This window comes from Ictidomys tridecemlineatus, chromosome 8, assembly GCF_052094955.1.
Source record: "Ictidomys tridecemlineatus isolate mIctTri1 chromosome 8, mIctTri1.hap1, whole genome shotgun sequence".
In the NCBI taxonomy this organism is placed as follows: Eukaryota; Metazoa; Chordata; class Mammalia; order Rodentia; family Sciuridae; genus Ictidomys; species Ictidomys tridecemlineatus.
The window spans coordinates 49,104,892-49,125,757 of NC_135484.1; the positions used below are offsets into that span (position 1 = coordinate 49,104,892).

A 20,866-nucleotide genomic window follows, 5' to 3' on the forward strand; every position below is an offset into this window, starting at 1 on the left:
ATTTTTAGGTAAACAATTTTTAAGCACCAAAGTGATACAAAGCATTTACATGTCTTTGTTGCTTAATTAATTGGTTAAGCAGATTTTATTAAGGGTCTGCTAAATGCTACTTAGCAACTGTGACGGAAGCAGTAAACAAAACAGGCAGAAATCCCTGCTGTTATGGAAAGAAGTGAAGATGAACATGTAAGAACTGAATGAATTAAGTAGCATTTTAGTCAGTGATAAGTGTTAAGGGAAAAAAATGAAGTGGTAACCTAAAATTGTAGGGGAGATGAAATTTCTGCTTGTGAAAAATCACTGAGAAGTGACTACAGGAAATGTAGATGTTGACCCCAATTTTCGCAGTAGGACTCTGAAGCTTAGCCTACTCCAATTGACTGGTACCAGTTCCTCTGTCCCCTGAGGTCTTTACTCATCTACTGCAGCTGCCAACCACCTTCAGGAACACTGGGAAGGTCTGTGGATCAGCAAACATGGGTCATATGCTCCCTCCACCTTTCAGGATCTCATACTGGGGGAGCCAGGGCTTAGATTGTCGTAATCTGAGGTACCAGATGATCACTAAAGCTATACGAGAGGTCAGTGATACCTGAGATGTGCTTCAGCATGAGTTCCATTTATCTCTCAAAATGGCGAAGAGCCAGGAAATTGTTCAATCTGCATAATTCTCAAAACAGTTCTTTAGAGGAATAGCTGATCACAGCTGCTTTTTGATATATATATATATTTTTTCTTTCTCTTCTTATGCTATCAAGCAAGAACCTAAAGCAAATGAGGGAAAAGGCCAGTGTCCTCGGAGCATCTTGTCCACCTGCATTATTGGCGGCCTGTGAGTGAAGAGAGGTCTGTGTCTTGGCTGCCTCTGGTGAGTCGTCCTCCACACAGGGCAGGCTGCACACGTACACTGGTAGCCAGAAACTGCTGTTGGGAAACACAGGAGCCTTGTCTGGAGTCTTTTTCCTTATGTCCTTGCCTGTCAGTCAGTCTCTAGCCACCTGTGTTCCTTCCATTATGTTTTTGTTCCTTGTAATAAAGTGGTTTTTCTTTCCTTAAGAATGAGCATAAAGATACCCAGAAAATAAAGCCAGGTGCCCATTAGCAAGCAAGCAGATGAGGCATCCCAGCCTCTCTTGCAGGTCTCCCGAGAGGAAAATGCCACTGCTGACATGAATAGCAGAGGCCAGACAATGATTCTTAGGGAAGATAAACAGCCTGTGATTCCCTCCTGACGGCTCCCACTCCTCTCCTCCATGACCGATCCTAGAGCAAAAGGTCACGAGGATAATTCTGCACCTGCACCCTGGGAGGGCCTTACTCAGTCCTCAAAAAAAAGAGCTCCCCCATAATTGATGCTAATTATTATTGAGCCAAATGCATCCTTTCATTGAGGGGCAGGTGGGAGTCTCTGTCACTGTCAAGGCCATTATACCAAGAGCAAGTTGAGAATTCTTCGCACAGATGTACATATGCCCAAGAAATCCCCAGTGTTGTATATAGGCTGTTCATAAAGAATATATCATCAGAATTTCTTCAGCCCTGTAATGAGATGTTCAGGGCCCAGGTGAATGACAAATGCTACCCAGTACTCAGGGCCAGAATACTGAGCGGAGAGGCATGATTTATTCATAAGTGCTTGAACTCTACTGCTGGGCGTCTGGGTTGCTTGTGAGATTTTGCACCCTGCCATCTGCGCTCTGAGAGAGGTTAACAACAACTCTGGAGACCTTGGAACCCTCCGGAGATTTGCTTCCAAGGACATTCATCTGCTTTCTTGTGACTTTTATGGGAGGATTGGCCCAGTGAGGAGGATGAAGAAAGGAGGAAATGAAAGGAAATTCACCCAGCTGTAGGTAGAGCATGACTGGATTTAGCTAAATGCCAGAGTGTACCTGGGGACTTTCCCTTGACATTAACCACCCCTTGTTTTGGAGAAGAATTTAAAAGAAAGCTATTTTTTTCTTGTTTTAATCCATCATTTTTTTCCCCTTTATCCCTCTTGGGTTACAACTTAATGTGTTTTAAAGGTCTCTCTTATATGCCAAAATAGCATTGCAAAAATATACCATGACAAATTGTACTCATGTTGATAACTTATTCCCAGCTTCTATTTTACCTTTGTATTTGTAAAGATACAGCTATACTTCTTAAACCCACTATTATTGGAGGAAGAAAGATCTACTTCTTTACTCATGTATCAGAGAATTACTGTACTCATGCTATTTTCAGGGCATATATTCTGGGTTCTAATTTCTCTCTCTCATCGTTTTTTTCCCCTTCAGTTGTTTGAAGATGTAGCCCACTATCTTCAAAGCTTGCATTGTTTCCAGTGAGAACTCTCATGTCATCCTTATCTTTGTTCCTCTGTACGCAACATGTCTTTGTTTATTTTGCCTGGATGTTTTTTAAATTTCAGTTTAATTTAGATTACAGGCAATGAAATTGTGTGAGACCTTGGTGTAATTTCTTGAAGTTTCTTGTCCTTGAGCTTGTTGTATGGTTCTATGAGTTTTTCATTTTTTTTTTAATAAAATTTGGGAAATTTGGTATTTCTTGACTATATACATTTGTGTATGTTAATTTACAAACTTAATTGTTTGTAAACATACATTTGGGTTAAAGTAGACTCCTGGTGAAGTTCAATGGGAGGAGAGGATGTGGTTGCTAGATTGTGAGGATTTTCTCCCAGGGTGAGTGGTCCCTATTAATTCTGTGCTCTTAAACTAGTTGGGGTACAGTGATGCTTTGAGGAATGTATTTATTCACATATATTTTAGAATATTTTTTAGGGGGGGACAGGCACCAGGGATTAAATTTAGGAACACTTGACCACTGAACCATGTCCCCAGCCCTATTTTGTATTTTATTTAGAGACAGGGTCTCACTGAGTTGCTTACAGCCTTGCTTTTGCTGAGGCTGGCTTTGAACTCATGATCCTTCTGCCTCAGCCTCCTGAGCTGCTGGGATTACAGGCCTGTGCCATCACACCCAGATATTTTGGGAATATTTTTTAATGACAAAACACACACTTCCAAAAGTAGTGTATTTGTCGCTTTAGTATGAGCAAGCTGAAATAGGGTTACTCTCCTTGTTACATTTCTTCCTGGTCTCTTATGGAGGGTGAAGTTTCTTCAGTCTGTACAGTTTTTCCCTAAGCTCCATCATAAGTGTCAAGATACTGTCCTTCAAGGTCACTCACTCATTATGGATCCAGACTTTCTTTAGAGGAAGTTAAAGAAAGGATATTTGGGGAAACATATCTGCTGCTGAACACTTATATAAGCGACATTAGAGGGGCCAAACTGGCTTAATTAATCAGAATATGGTACCTTATTACAATGGTTATGTCCCATGATCCTCCTCTTTATGAACCCTGACTATTGTTTTTATGTGAAATTGCTTTTAACAGCAATTTCCTTATCTCTGTGTTTTGCGATGTTGTTTTCTCTGGTTTTGTTTCTCTGACATTCTGACGTCATCGGCTTTCTATCTTTCAAAAATTCCTCAAAATTTCCCAGGAGCTTATGGCATTCTTCCTGTTTGTCACTGCTGGTGTGGGGGTGTTTTTTGAAAAACATTTACGGAGATGGGAAAGATGGATTTATGAGCATAGTCATCATCTTGCTATAATCTTTACCTGAAAAGCTTTAGTTTTAATAATTGAATGAAAAAGATTTTAATGATTTAAATAAATTTTTGGAGGATAGTTTTTCTAAATGTGCCCCCAATTTTTAGCTTATTTAGAATCTGTGATCCCTTTTACATGGTTGCCTATGGAAATTCTCTTATCAGATATCACAATAGGTTAGTAAATTGAAAATGCTAGTTAAGAAGGAATCATAAAAAATATATGTGCATACGTGTTATTTCAGTGTAGCTTTATATACATACACATTCTTATGACAGTCATTATTAAGGGCTCTCTCTCTCTCTCTCTCTCTTTCTCTCTCCTCTTTTCTTGAATATAGATATCCTGTTAGAATTCTGATTCAGTGGCCTTGCATAGACCATCTTCATTACATCATCTGTGTTTTCTACTAAAATGACAAGAACTTAAAGCCATCAAAGTGGAACATTTTTTAACATCTTGTTATTTCCATCCCTTTATCCCAATTATTCACCCCATTGTCTGACTCACATCTATTTTTCAGTGATATTACTGATTCTCTTTATCATAATACTTTAAAACAGGTTTAGCTGAAATGACTTTCTTTGTGCTTACATTTCAATTGTTTATGTAATATTTAAATTATATAGTTATAATGAGTGCAGTAGGCATACACACTTTGGGAACTAAGATGCCTTATTTATGTATTTACTTCTTTGCTGTGCTGGCTGGCAGTCTAACCCAGTGCCTTGTATGTGCTAGACAAATGCTCTCCCACTAAGCTATTCCCCAATCTTATTTATTTATTTATTTTTAAAATTTGAGATAGGATCTCACTAAGTTGCCCAGGCTGGTTTCAAACTTGTGATCCTCCTGCCTCAGCTTCTCAAGTAGTTGGAATTACAGATGTGTTCACTGTTCCAGGCTTAAAATAACTAATTCTTATTAGCATACAGTTTAAGTGGTAGGTTCAAAAGTGCAAGGACAGGGATTTCAACTATGAGCATCAGTCTATATATTAAGAAGGAAGTGGGCTCTGATTTATCTGATGTTAAATGGACACAGGTATAAAAGATTTTTTTATAAATACATCATCATCCTTTGTACAACAAGAAACTTCTACAATTCTTTGTCCCCTAGGATATAGGGATCAGTGTGATAAGAACAGATAAAAATATGCACAATAGAATGAAATTAAAAGGTCAGAGGCAGGTTAATGTATGCATGTATGATAACTAGAGTACCATAAACAATGGAGAAAAGACTATTTTCTTGGCCGTCCCTAGGGTCAGAGATGGCGGCAACAGCAGCCGAGGCTGCAGCTTCGGGATCTGGAGAGCCCCAGGAAGAGGCTGAAACCCTGGGCCCCACCTGGGATGAATTGCAGTTGCGCACTTATAGCTTCCCGACCCGGCCCATCCCGCCTCTGAGTCAGAGCGACCCCCCCCCCCCCCCCCCCCCCCGTAGCTGAGGAACTCATGAAAATGAGGAGCCTGTAGTGCTGACTGACACAAATCGTGTGTATCCTGCTCTGAAATGGGATCTTGAATACCTACAAGAGAATATTGGCAACAAGGACTTTTCTGTGTACAGTGCCAGCACCCACAAGTTCTTGTACTATGGTGAGAAGAAGATGGCTAATTTTCAGAACTTTAAACCAAGGTCCAACAGGGAGGAAATGAAATTTCATGAATTTGTTGAGAAACCGCAGGATCTACAGCAGCAGGGTGGGGATGAGAGGTTGTATCTGCAGCAAACACTCAATGACACTGTGGGCAGGAAGATGGTCATGGACTTCCTGGGTTTTAACTGGAACTGGATTAATAAACAACAGGGAAAACATGGCTGGGGGCAGCTGACCTCTAACCTGCTGCTCATTGGCAGGAAATGTGACACCTGCTCACTATGATGAGCAACAGAACTTCTTTGCCCAGATAAAAGGCCATAAGCGAGTGATGCATCTTATTCCCTCCGGATCAGTTTGAGTGCCTCTATCCATATCCTGTTCATCACCCATGTGACAGACAGAGCCAGGTGGACTTTGACAATCCTGACTACAAGAGGTTCCCCAATTTCCAAAACGTGATTGGTTATGAAACAGTGATTGGCCCTGATGATGTTCTTTACATCCCAATGTACTGGTGGCATCACATAGAGTCATTACTTAATGGGGGAATTACCATCACTGTGAACTTCTGGTGTAAGGGGGCACCTACCCCTAAGAGAATTGAATATCCTCTCAAAGCTCATCAGAAAGTTGCCATAATGAGAAACATTGAAAAGATGCTTGGAGAGGCTTCGGGGAACCCACAAGAGGATCTCACCAAGTTGCTAAGGCTGGCCTTGAACTTGTAATCCTCCTGCCTCAGCCTCTTGAGTTGCTGGGATTATAGGTGGGACCTTTGTTGAACACAATGATCAAGGGCCGATACAATTAGCCTGCCAGGGGTCCAGGCCTCCTGTCAGGTTACTGCTATCCCACCCACACCCCTTCGTTGATGAGGACAGGAGACTCCAAGCACTAGTATTGCACGCTGCACTTAATGGACTGGACTCTTGCCAGGGCCCTGGAGGCGGGTGTTTGGGGCAAGGCAGGGTGGTTGGCACTCCACTCCCATTTGGAGGAACTTCTCACCCTTGCCTCTTGTGCCCCATCACTCTCCCTCTCTGACCCCCTAAAGTTCTGCATTCAGTGTCTGGAGTCCCAGCTTCTGGTTGTCATCACGTCTGTGTTTGTTAGTCTGTCAACTTCAGGGTGTATGTGTGTGTGTGTATGTGTGCATGCACACACATAATGTTTCTGTTCCTCGTTCTCTTCTTCTGGGTCTGGCTCTCAGCCCTATCTCCTGTAACCTCAGTGCCTCAGCCTGAGAGAGGAGATGCTCTTGGACCTCCACTGCAACTGGGCTGGAGGGACAGAGTCCAACTCTTAGGCCAACCTGTCTCCTGCCAGTTTTTGCAGTCGGGCTCTAGGCTGGGTGGGAATGGCTACTGGTACTCTAAGGGGGAGACGGAAAGGGAGGCTTGCCTTGGAGAGCCTAAATATAAATAGCCTTCCAGTGGGAGAGGATTAGATAGGGTTCCAGCTGGGACCACCAAGCTGAAGCCATACATAGAAAGGAACCCTGGAACATAAGAACCTAACATTGTGTATACGTTCCAAATTATAAACACAATTTTTCCTCTTTCAGCACCAGCTCTTGCCCCTCTGCTAGGTATCAGCGGGGGTTCTAGCTGTGGCTTCTCTAGGCTCTAGGGATACAAGCTTGTGTGTACGTGTGTGCGCCTGTATGTGCACACACATGCATATACTTCTTTACACACTGGTATGCATGTGTACACACTGGCCAGCCTCCCTGTTTACTAAGGTTCTCTACAGCTTACCTTTTCCAGTGTGACAATACAGTGTGAGCCCCCAGAAGTACTACCTGAAAGCCTGCAGCTTTTTAACTCGGATTTTAGCCATCATATGTTGGTTCAGTCTCACTACAACCTACCTGAGGCTGACTGGCTAAAGCCTCTGGGTCCTGTGTCCCTCCCTGTCAAGGCCATATTCTCTACTGCTGAGCTTCCTGGCTAAGTAGATGAAATGGGGTCAAGCTTAGGCAGCTAACTCACTACCTGTCATTCACCTCAGGGCAAGGGCAAAAAATGTAGCCTTGCCTGTTTAAGCCAGCTCCTCTGCCAGACCCCACTGTAATGTTCCCTGATACCCTCAGTAGGGTAATTGGTAGAGCATGGAAGTAGAATTTCATTTTCTATTAGTAGCTACTCATGGGAACCCCTCTCAGGGCTGCATTTACAGCAGGCCAGCAGAGTATTACACAAATCAAAAGGCCATCATTCCCATCTATTCAGTGGGAGTGGGGCCCTTGGAATTGGGCAGAGTGGTAGTAAGAGTCTACTTACTTCCAGTTCCATCTTTGACATCCTTTTCTTTCTGGAAGGGAAGAGGAAATTGGAAGTCTCTGATTTTATTCCCTCCCACCATTTTTATTTTTTTCAGCCAAAGGTTTTACTTCCAGTGTCTGAGCTGTGGCTCTCACTCCTGAAACTCAGTGCCCTGATGGACTGAGAAGATATATGTGTGCATGTGTGCACCTGTGTGTGTATTTTGGGGAGGGTGTTCATTTTAGTACCCGATTCTAGGGTTTTTTGATACAGTATGGTTGTGCAGACATGGTACCTTCTCAAGTATAGCCCTTTCGAATACAGCCAATGCTGGGGGAAAAAAAAGACTATTTTCTTAATAGATGATATTGAAAATATTGATTCATTTTATGGAGAAAAAAGAAAAATGTACTCCACCTACTGCCACAAACAATGGTAGTTACCAGATCTATTAAATATCTAAATATGAAAGATAAATTTGGAAAGTTAATAAAAGAAAATATGAGATACTCTCTTTGTGATTAGGAGATGGTGTGGGGAAGGACTTCTTAAAACCTCAAAAAGTATAGATCATGTCTGAATTCCTAGGTACCCTTCAACAAATGAATAAATAAAGAAAATGTGGTATATATATACAATGAAATATTGCTCAGCCATGAAAAAGAATGACTTTATAACATTTGCTAGTAAATGGATGAATCTGAAGACTATCATGCTTAGTGAAATAAACCAATCCACCAAATCCAAACTTTGAATGTTTTCTCTGATATGTGAATGCAAACACACATCTAGGTGGGGAAAGGAGGGGAAGAATAGAAATTCAGTGGATTGGGGAATGAAGGGAAGGGAGGGGAGATAGAAATAGGAAAGAAAATAGAGTCATCTAACATGACTTCCCTGTGTACATATATGAATATACCAAGGCATGTGAATCTCCACATCACATACATCCACAAGACTGGATCCTAATTAGAAGAAGACATACTTCATGATTGTATAAATATGTCAAAATATACTCTATTGTCATGTGTAATCAAAAAGAACAAATTAAAAAAAGTATAGGTCATAAGATAAAATTTTGATTGTGTTACATCAAAATTATGCTTTTCTGTTTAGTAGGAGATTTGATGGACAACATAAAGGACATGTGGTGAAAAGGGAGAACACATTGCAAGTGTCTGCGTCTGGGAATGATGAGATACACAAAGAACTCTTGAAAATCGTCAACAAAACAAAACAACCCAGCCCTCTCAATATGAAATGTGTAGTGATGTAGAGAAGAAGAATCTCCAAAAGGATAGGAAGTACATAAGATGATTAGTTATCTGAGAAACACACACTAAAAACTGAGAAGTAAGTAATACCAAGTTTGGAGAAAGCATGGGTTGTTGACATTCTTCATATGATGTTGGAAGGAGAGTCACAAGTTCAGCCATTTTGGGCACTACTTGGACAAATTATTCATATGAATTTTCTGTTACTTAGCAATGCATTTCATAGAAAATATTTATGCTTGTATGTACACATGCATAATTATGTATGTATACAAACATACATTATATACAAATGTATACTATATATAATGTATATACACAAAAGCTCTAAAAAAGACTTAAAAATACATGCTTGTTGCTTCATTATTGTGGTGGTAATGGTTTGGAAGCAACCAGTAAATATCTTTGAGAGAACCAATAGTTGCACTCTAAAGAACATTATGTACAGGTTTTTACAATGTAATAAATGTACACATAGCATGAATGGATCTTAAAATATAGTGTTTAGTAGACAAATCATAACACAGGGTAAGTTTAATTAAATTAAAATACAGACTATAATGCAGTACCACTTATAAAACTTGTGAAAACATATACACATTTAATAGGAAACAACTTGTAAGAACATATACTAGAGAGTGTGCACTACCACATTAAAAAGGTTGATTGTGGAATGAGAGACAGGAAGTGATTCATTATACAGAATTTAAAGGAATTAATTAAATGAGCAAATAAATTGTTGAAACTAGATGGTTGGTGGTCTTGCAGGAACCAAGTGTGATAATGAACTCAGAAGCAGGCTGAACTCAGCACTCCTCACAGGAGGTCTAAAATATTTACCAGAAAAGAAACTTCAATAAACATAAATCCAATACTCTGAGAGATCATGAGATAACTCAGTAATAAAAATAATAGAAGATAATGTAGTAATCAACTCAGGGTAGTTAACATTTCTATTTAGATGTCAATATTGATTTAATCTGCTAAGAGTTTATCATGTGAAAATGATGCTTGAGAATCTAAAATACATATAGGAAATCCATATTTTCTTTTTTAATACTTTTCCAGTAGTTGTTGATAGATCTTTATTTTATTTATTTATACATGGTGCTGAGAATCAAACCCAGTGCCTCACACATGAAAGGCAAGTGCGCTACCACTGAGCCACAGTCCCAGCCCCAAATCCATATTTTTGAATGCCATAGTTCCTATATCAACTAGAAGTTCCATTTAACTGCAAGACACCTGGAAAACAGTGGTTTAACCAAGACAGTGGTTTATTCTTCATTCACATAAAGAAGTCTGGAGACAAGCTAATCTGGTATGGCATGGCCAAATGTCCCAGTGATGGTTTATTTTATGTGTCCACTTGACCAGACCCTGGGAAAGCCCAGCTATCTGGTCCAAATATTATTCAGCGGGTATCTATAAGGGTGTTTGTGGATGAGATTAATATTTAAAGTATAGGTTGAATAAGTGAAATTGCTCTCCCTAATCTTTGCAAACCTCATGCAATCAGTTGAAGGTCTAAAAAGAATAAAAAGGCTAACAGAGAAATTTCTGCTGCCTCACTGCCTCCAAGCACAAACTCTATTGTGTATTTTCATGATATATAATACAATAAATATACAGATTACATATGCAAATAGGTAGGTAGATAGATGGTAGAAAGATAGAAATACAGATTACTGCCATTGATCCTGTTTCTCTGTAGAATCCTGATTAGTACAGTCATCAGTGTTCTGCCAATTGATCTGCTCTGGCCTTTTAAGTGTTGGCCCCTAGCCTAGAGTTCCAGTCCTTACTTTTGTGCTCTAGGCAACAAGCCAAAGAAAGATGGAAAGACTAACATCCAGCCAAGTGAACTCACCCTGCAACTCCTGCTGTGTTGCACTAGTCAAACCATCTTTATCACGTGCCATTTTCATCAAGAAGGAGATGCCGTTCCTCACCTTGATGCAGAGCCATCTCATTTTCAACTGAAAGCAGGATTCTTTTCAGGAAGATGAAAAGACTGATTATTGGCTAGGTCACCTTCCAGTCTCTGTCACAATTTATATCTTTTGACACATAATAGACATCCCATAAAAAGAAGTTGAATAAAAAATTTTAAAATTTCATAAAATTAACCCTTTATTATAGATGTAGAAAAGCAAACTATTGATCTTTGTATCCAATTACAAATGCCGTCAAATGATGTTTATGTACCAAATTTTTTTTCAAATTCATCTAAAGGGTTAAACAAAAATCTTCCTGGTGAACAACAGATAAAATTTAATCATAAATAAAAATTACATATATATATAAATAAAATTTCTAAATCAATTTTTTTTCCAAATTGTCCTAGCATGTTTGAAAAGTTATCTATGTTGAAGAAGTTTAAACGTTACCACTTCAGTGTTATGAGATTAATCGGCTAAGAAAAATCCTCTTTTTAAACTACTAAAACTTAAATTTCAGCCTGGCTCTGAGTAATCATAAAATATAAACAGATGAACACTATTTCCCTATAAGTTTGATCTGCATAGATATATTCACTCTCAAAGCATAAAATACATACTTCTTGGGCATCCAAAATATAATATGTATTTTTCAGTATTAATTGGTGACTAATTATGCTGAATTTTTAAATTCTTTAGTGTTCAGGATATACTTTTAATTGTAATTACTATTTTATTTTATTTTTTTTAAGGTTTTTTTTTTTTTTCCTGAGCAGGACAGAATAGCAAAGTCCTTGAGATAATGATAATATTCTGTGTTCAGAGAGAGGTAGATCAATATAGTAACTAATTTTTTATAATTATGCATGAGAAGTCAGTTATAGTTACACACACACACACACACACACACACACACACACACATACACACACACACACACTGGCTCCTACACGTACAGATCATAATGGCATTACTTTAAAGGTAAAAATGATCAAACTAAATAATTTACTCATGGCAAGGACAAAACTCATTTAACCAATGCAGAAATGACACTTTCTGATTTGAGGGAGTCCACAGACAGGGCCACCTGCACTCCTACCCTGGAAGAGTTCCCGGTATGAATGATGCTGATTGCTGATGTGCAGGCTCTAAAAGAAAGATCTCCAGGGCAATAGAATCCCATGGCAACAGGACAGTTAAAAATGACTCGGCCTTCAGGTGCCAAAGTCCTTTACCCGGCTGTGATTCAGCCCTTGGTACTGAAAGTGGAGAACTGTGTTGTTCATCTGTCAATGTCATTTGTCCATCTTGCACATCCACTGGTCTGCATTTTCTGTCCCTATTCAACAACCATTGCTACCTTTTACCAACTGTTCTGCATTGAGTATGAGAATCTGTGACATGAACTAGTCACTGCAATTAGATTATTGCTAGAATGAAGTATTACAGCATATCATGATTCAGAAGGAGGTGATGTCATTTTGCAGAAAAATTCCTTATTTCTCCGAGGATCAACTTTCTGATTTAATCTTTGAACAATGGAATATAGATGTTAGTTTTTGACAACAACAGGCAATTAATTTTTCTACTTTGTAATGTATTTCACATTGGGAATAACATTTGAGTATAAGTAAAATTCTAGTGTTTGAGTCTGAATTACTTTGATTTAGCTCGTGGGCTTTATTAATAAGACATGTATTCACAGTATTCCCCTTGTCCTTATTGCCCCTTTTGAAAATCAGTTGGCAAATTAGAAGCTACATCTAGTGAAAAAAACCAAACAAAAAAACCATAATTACTCATAATTTTATAATGCAGATCAATTTGATTACACTGTCATTGAGACTAGTTCTATACATATTTGATGGTAGAGACCTGATTTGAGATGACAAAACGGATGTAAGGTAACTACAATCTAGTGTTTTCTTTCACCACTTGGTCTAGAATTCGAAAGCAAAATAATAACTAAAATCCAACTTCATGAGTTATTTTGGTTAAAGTTTGGAGCAAAGATTCAGGATTTTCTATTATTTTTCATGAGAAAGTGATATATTTTGAAATACCACTTTTATGGCACTATCCTAGCAAAAGCAGGTCAAATTCAGTGTTTCCTTACACACAGTCAAGTTTCACAAAAAAAGTATTCAGATGGAAAGTAATGAGGCTCAGAGGGAAGTTGAAACATCCCCACTGCCAAACAATATCCCTAGCACCTCGGATTTATACTGTAAGTTTTTTCAGGGCTTTTCTTGGGATCCCCAATAACCCATACGTAACTTATATGAATATTCCCTACCTAAGGAGTGATCTAAAAATATCCATCTTGCACCAGTTGTACAAAACAGCTATCTTAAAGGATCTCTGGTCAGATTGACTTGAACAGTGAATCTTAGATAATTGTCGTCCAGTCAATTCCTGTATAATTAGAACAGTAGCTCTGTCTACACTGGGGTGCCCAAGACTTCTGGCACTGCCTCTGCCAGCGGGCTTTGTTTGCTTTGCTCATTCAGTCTCCCTGGATTTGACCTCTACCCAAAGCTGTTCAAAGTCCCCTTCCAATTGGGATCCCCCTTTAGTAGCCCTTTCCTCTTGGGCAGTGTATCTAAAAGTGTGGACCCCAGACCAGCACAAGCATCATCTGAAAATTATTATTAGAAAGGCACATTTGGAGTTTCCACCACAGACTCTCTGAATTACAAATTCTGGAGATGAAGAGCCATGATACAGATCCTGTTTTAAATAGCCCTTCATATGATCCTGACACCCATTAAAAATTGAAAAACACTGTTTTCTCCTATTCTCATCAGTGGCTAGAACCTTTCAGAAACTTCCATACCTTTAACAGAACTTTCTGGGGCCCCAACTTTTATCTGTAGGCACAGCCTTACATATATATATATATATATCTTTATACTTATACATCGTAGCTGGGTTTGGGTTCATCCCAACAAACTCATACATGCAAGAAATTCTATTTCAGTTCATGATCTCCCCTTCTCCCTCCTGTTTACCTTCCATTCCCCATTCCCCTTCCTTTACTCTACTATATTTCCTTTTGTTCATATATTTATATTTGATTGGTTCTTTTTAGTTATTCATTAAGGTAAAGTTCCCTATCATGTATTTGTATATGCACATGACATGATTTTTAAAGAATTCATTCTGCAAAGGTCTCCCCTGATTCACCCCTCCACTCTGCCTCCTGATCTCCTTCTTCTTGAGTACTGGTCTTTCCTTTATAATTATGATATCCTATCCTTCCCTCTTGCTTTCCTTTATTGTACTCTACCTTCCTCATTTGAGAGAAAACATTCAACCTTTGAGTTTCTGAGTTTGGCTTATTTTGCTTAGCAAGGTATTCTCCATTTCCATCCATTTATCAGCAGGTGTAATGATTTCATTCTTCTTATTGATGAACAGAACTTCATTGTGTATATACAACATAATTTTTTAATCAATTAATTTGTTGAAGGGCATCTGGGTTGATTCCTTAATTTAGCTATTGTGAATTGTGCTGCTATAATCATTGAGGTGGCTGTAGTGCTATGACATGATGATTTTAGATCTTTTGTGAAAATACCAAGGAGTGGAATAGCTGGGTCATATGATAGTTCTACCCCTAGTTTTTTGAGGAATCTCCTTAGTGCTTTTCAGAGTGCTATACGAGTCTTCAGTCCCACCAAATGTACAAGTGTACCTTTCCCCCCACATCCTTGCCAGCATTTATTATTTTTTTATATTCTTGATAATTGCCATTCTGATTGGAGTGAGATAAAATCTTAGTGTAGTTTTGATTTGCATTTCCCTGATTGCTAGAAATTGAACACTTTTTCAGATATGTGTTGGCCATCTGTGTTTCTTCTTTTGAGAAGTTTCTGTTTTGTTCTTTTGCCCATTTATTGATTGGGCAATTAAGTTTGGTGAAGTTAAGTTTTTTTGTATATTCTAGATATTAATCTCCTTCTTGAGGCATAGCTGGTTAAATTTTTTTTTTTCCATTCGGTAGACTCTCTCTTGACACTGTTAATCATTTCCTTTGCTGTGCAGAAGCTTTTTAGTTTGATGGCCTCCCAATTACTGATTGTTGGTTTTATTTCTTGCACTTTGGGGGTCTTGTTGAAGAGGTTTGTGACCTTTATGATGGAGTGTTGACCCTAAGTTTTCTTCTAGCATTTACAAGGTTTCTGATCTAATTCCTAAGTCTTTGATCTATTTTGCTTTGAGTTTTGTGTGTGGTGATACATAGGGTCTAATTTCATTTCTCTACATATAGCTATCCAGTTTTCCCAGTACAATTTGTTAAAAAGGCTGTCCTTTTTCCAAAATATATTTTTGGCACCTTTGTCAATTATCAAATGACTGTAGATATGTGGACTTCTTTCTGTGTCTTTTCTGTTCTATTGGTCTTCATGTCTATTTTATGCTAATGCCATGTTGGTTTTGTTCCTATATCTCTGTAGTATAATTTCAGATCAGGTATTGTGATGCCTCCTGGGCATAGCCTTACTTCTTAGCTTCCACAAAAAACAGAATTATTTTTTCTTTGCTTCAAAGGTGGTATCACAGTTAATTTTTTTTTCTTTTCAGTCTTTTATCACTAAAATCAACTTACCCATCTCTAACTGGAATTCATTATTTTATTACTAGAATTATTGAAAATTTTGAGTATATATTTGACTCTTTTATTTCCTTTTGCTGAGAATTATATCTTTTTTTTCTCTTGTTTATCATTGAGTAGTGACAATCTGCCTGATATTTAAATTAAAAACAATTTTAACTGTCTTGCATTTTTATTCCATTTTTAGTCAAAAAAGCATTTAAAATTTTCTATGACAAACGGATCATTTATTTTTACTTATGGCTCATGTACTTTATTTATTGAAAAATGCTCATGTATTTTATTCTAGTTCTTGCAATAACATTACTTCATTTAAAATTTAACCATTCTAAACTGGGGTTTGAGCAATTTTTTTTTTTTTCATTTTAGTACCAGGGATTGAACTCAGGGGCACTTGACCACTGAGCCACATCCCTAGCCCTATTTTGTATTTTACTTATAGACAGGTCTCACTAAGTTGCTTTACGGTTGCTGAGGTTGGTTTTGAACCCTCAGTTCTCCTGCCTCAGCCTTCCCAGCTGCTGGGATTATAGGCGTGTACTACCATGCCCAGCTTGAGCATCTTAAAAGAAAACATTTTCTTATATTTAAAGGCAGCAACATCATCCCAGTAATAAAAATTCTCTGAAATTTTCCTGGTTATACTGTTCCTAGTCTCCCTCTGTCCCTTTTTTTAGCACTCTCCCCATGCAAAATATGTGACAGAAACTTATCACAGGAATTTTTCAAGTTTACATTTAAAGATCATATCCATCCTGATCATTGGCACAGTAAATTCATTTGGAAATACAATTATCTATGGTGGAAAGAGACCAAACTGGTGTTTTTGCATTCATCTAAACCTGAATAAACAGATCAAGTACCTTCTCTTGATTTTTTCCTAGGAAGTCAAATGATGCTACTGTTACTATAGATCACAGGCAACTGGTTTACCAATGGATCCTCCCAGTGTGGTCCTGTTTCTGCTCTTTCTCTTTTTATGCTAATTCTTTTGATTTATTAGAAAGTGATTTCTAGATCTTATAGAGGTTCTTTCCAATCACTATCTAAATCCCCTTTTCTATTGCATATTTGTATTTACTTATTAGTTTATTCATTAATTATAATCATGAACAACCTACCTATGGCAATCAACTGGGAAATATGAGTTACATGGATATGTCACTTACACAAATCCCAATGGCAGAGATCTTGTCTTCATGGACTTTCACCTCAAGACTATTTGTGATGTATGGAGTACAGTGTGTGTGTGTGTGTGTGTGTGTGTGTGTGTGTGTGTGTGTGTGTAGAATAATGGAATGTGTATAAGGGAATTAGTTGAAAGTATTCATTGATTTGAATGCAGCTATTCTTTCTTTCAGATTATTATTATTATTATTATTATCACTATTATGTGCTTTTAAAAATTAACAGACTTCATTTTTTAGAATAGTTTTAGGTTTGCTGATAGTTGGAACAGATAGTACAAAAAGTTGCTGAACACATCTTTTCCCCCAACACCATACACATTTTTTACTGCTATTAACATTTTTCATTAGATTTGTTATAAATAATGAGAGATGCATGTTAAGTAACCCAGTATTATTGTGTTCTGGTCTGTTTGGTTTTTAAAATTGAGTTGGTTTGTTTGATGTACATAGGTGCTCCATTGTTTGGGGCCTAAATATTTACAATTGTTATAGCTTATTGATGGATCATTCCCTTAAGTAGAATGAAATTACCTTCTTGGGCTCTTCTGATTAACTTTGTTTTGAAGTCCACTTTACCTGAGAATAGAAACCCCTGCTTATTTATGAGATCCATGTGAATGATATGATTTTTATCCTATCCTTTTTACCCTCAGTCTGTGGATGTCTTTACCTATGAGGCCAATCTCTTGGAAACAACACATTTGTTGGGTCTTGTTTTTTAATCCAATCTGTCAGTCTGTCTTTTGTTTGATGAGTTTATGTCATTTACAACGTTATTTTTAGAAATAGTTTTATTCCCTGTCATTTTATTTTTGATTTTTAATTCAAATTAGTTGCACCTTTGAGTAACTATTCTTCTAATGTAGTTCCTCCTTTGCTGGTTTTAAATTTTATTTTCCATTCATTTTGTGTGAAATATTTTGTTGAGTATGCTTTATAATGCAGTCTTTCTAGTTTTGAACTCTTTTAACTTTTGTTTATTGTGAAAAATTTTTATTTCACCATTAAATTTGAAGCTTAATTTTACCAGATATAGTATTCTTGGTTGGTATTCACTGTCTTTCAGGGTTTGGTATACATTATTCCAAGACCTCCTGACTTTTAGGGTCTGGGTTGAGAAATCAGCTGAGATCCAACTCTGGTTTCCCTTTATGTCACCTGTCATTTTTTCTCCAGCAGCCTTTAAAATTTTATTCTTATTCTGTAGGCTGGACATTTTCATAATGATGTGCTTCAGTGTAGGTCTGTTGTAATTTTGTATATTTGGAGTTCCGTAAGCTCCTGTATTTGATTTTCTATTTCATTCTTGAGGTTTGGAAGATTTCCAGATTATTTCATTGAAAAGATTCTTCATTCCTGTAGTTTGTATTTCCAAGCCTTCATCTATCAGATAAATCTTAAATTTAGTTTTTTCATGTTATCCTATTTTTTAAACTTCTCTTTGTGTTCTATTAACATGTTTTCTCCATGATCAGCTTTGTTTTCCAGATTATATATTTTGTCTTTGTTGCCAGACACTCTGTCTTCCAACTGGTCTCATCTGCTGGTGATGCTTTCCGTTGATTATTAAATTTGGTTTATTGATTCTTTTATTTTGAGAGTTTCCAATTTATTCTTCTATCTTATTTTTTAATATTTATTTTTTAGTTATAGGTGGATACAATATCTTTATTTTATTTTTATGTGGTGCTGAGGATTGAAACTAGTACCTCATGCATGGTAGGTGAGCGCTCTACTTCTGAGCTCTATCTTCTTATTGAAATGATCTTTCATGTTTTGAAGCTTCTTTCTGATTTCACAACTTACATCATCTTTTATCTCATATATCAGTTTAACTATGAACTTCCTAAATTCCTTCTCTGACAATTCATCCACTGTGATATCATTGTATTCTCTTAATGAGGTATTTTGAATTGTTTGAAATGGTTTGTTCCTTGCTTTTTCATGTTGTTTGTATGTCTACCTCTTCATCAGTAAGAATCTGAGGTGGCAGAGCTTCTGTTCTATGAACACTATGAATTTATAGTGCTCCTGAAGATTTCTAGTACTTCACATTTTAGGAGGAGATAAATAATAACAACAATAATTCAATCAATATTCACTGTTAAACTAAATACTTAGTTTCTATTTTGGCATCAACAATGTTGATTGGCATTATGGTAGGCACTCACCAACAGTAGATATATTATGTTTATAAAAGTGTTTTCTATTTCAAAAAGGTGAAGAAGGAGAATAAAGAGAAGATGTAGGATGTAATAATTTAGAGCAAGGATGAAAAAAAGTAGTAAAAAAGAGTTAAAGGAAGAGTGAAAGAGAGAACAATAGAATTTAGCTGAAAGAAATGAGAGAAAGAGAATCAAGGGAAGCCGAAGAAAAACAATACAAAACAAACAAAAAACAGTATAAAGCAAAACTAAGGTTTACTAATCAAAAGCCATGTTCAAATGTCCATGAACAGCACATAAAACTTAAAACAAATAGTTCTTCAGGGAAGATTAACGGATTTTTTTTTTCTGTTGTGATGGTTGTAAAATTGTTATATTATGTGTTGGTTTTCAGTCTCCAGTTGTCTGTCTTTCCTTTTGTTATTGGTGTATATATTGACAACAGGGTAGTTGGGGTTGTCAGTTCCTTCTTTTTGTGAAATGTTGCCTGTTCTCAACTTCCCTTCTTAGCTGTATAAGGTGGAGTAAGTTGGAAGGTGTTTACTACTCCACTCATAGTGAGGGGTCTCTGTAGAGAACTGGGAAAGGGATTTCCAGGGACAGAGCTCCTAGAGGAAGGGTTTGGGTCTAGCTAGAACCCCATAGCTTTGTGAAATGGTATTTGGTGGAACTTTTGAATCATCACACCTCCAGAGCCCAATTGCTTCTGGTCTGCCCCTGGGCGTCTGTACTGCTTGACTCTCCTCTGGGTTCTGCTTGAGTCGCAGAAGAACCAGTCCTTCACCCCCTCCACCTCCTATGGCTCCCATATCTCAGCCGCCTGGGCTCAGTCCCAAAGCACACATTCACTTCCCCGCTTCCTGATCAAGTCCCAATTGTCCCCAGCTCATTTTGCAAACTGCAAGTCGCAAAGTGTGAGAGACATCCAGGATCTCCCAGGTCTGAGTTGCTTGAATTCTCCTGGGTACAACACTCTCTACAACAGAATTTCACCTATTTTTCAGGTGACCCACACTCTGGGTCATATGGCAGGCCTTGGCCAGGTCAGGTTTTGTGACTCAGCTAGAATTACATAGGTCTGGGCATTTGTGTTTGGAGTCAACTCACCTGCTACTGTAGCAGCTGAAAAAGATGGTGGCTGACCCTGGCCCGCTCTCTGCCTTTCACTGGGAGATGTGGAGCATCCCTCTCACAAGAAAACAAAGTGCAGCTTGCCCATTGGATCAGCTCAACAATGTCCCCAATCACCTCTCCACTTCAAGACTAGCCTCAGTGCCACCCAAAATGTGGGCTCTCAGTCTCTCTCTCCCACCTGCCCACTGAGGATCTGCATCAGTAGCTGCAAGAGCCAGAGGTGAGGTTTTTCTTTCTTTGATTTTAAGAATTTTTTTTCTATCAAAACTTCTGTGTCCCCAGGCCAGTCCGAGTCTAGTATTAAATCCCAAGAGGATTTCTTTCTTTCTTTCTTCCTTTCTCCCCTTCTCTCTTTCTTTCTTTCTTCCTTCCTTCCTTCCTTCCTTTCTTCCCTTCTCTCTTCTTCCTTCCTTCCTTCCTTCCTTCCTTCCTTCCTTCCTTCCTTCCTTCCTTCCTTCCTTCCTTCCTTCCTTCCTTCCTTCTTTCTTTCTTTCTTTCTTTCTTTCTTTCTTTCTTTCTTTCTTTCTTTCTTTCTATTTTTTTTAGCTGACCTCAAAGAGAAGGCAATTTGTGCTGTTTCCTAGTTCTACCCATGGAGTAGTTTGGAAAGTAAACTTCTCTACTCTGCCCTCTTGACCCCTCCTCCATTTCTATACTGTTTTGCCTTTTCTAGAATGCCATGCTGTTGGAATCATTCCAAATGTAAGGCTTTTCAGATTCATTTCTTTCACTTTGCCATATGCTTTTAAGATTCCTCTATGAATTTTTGTGTCTCATTTATTCTTATCAATGATTAACTTACCTTTTATGGGTATAATTGGTTTGTCAATTCATCTATCAAAAGACATTATGGTTACTTCCAGTTTGGGGCAATTATGAGTAACTTTAATAATTTTTCATGCAGGCTTTTGTGTGTGTGTGTATGTGTGTGTGTGTGTGTGTGTATGTGTGTATAACACACATGTGTGTGTGTGTGTACATAATATGTAGTACTCTTTATTGTTTTAATTTTTAATTCTCCAAATAAATGACATTTTTAATGTAAAT

The 20,866-nt window shown here is 37.8% G+C and overlaps 1 protein-coding gene across 50 annotated transcripts in view; it reads left to right on the plus strand.

Moving 5' to 3' along the window:
- LOC120889308 (uncharacterized) overlaps nt 1-20,866 on the plus strand; it is a 306,686-nt gene that overhangs the window by 168,267 nt on the left and 117,553 nt on the right. For 44 of the 50 annotated variants that reach the window (XR_013424946.1, XR_013424945.1, XR_013424947.1 and 41 more), the window contains one exon: nt 759-868. The exons of 2 other annotated variants lie outside the window; for them this stretch is intronic. The gene's annotated coding sequence lies outside the window, so the exon portion shown is untranslated. The remainder of the gene's footprint in view (nt 1-758; nt 869-20,866) is intronic. 4 more of the 50 variants (XM_078019402.1, XM_078019406.1, XM_078019404.1 and 1 more) reach the window with 3 other exon arrangements.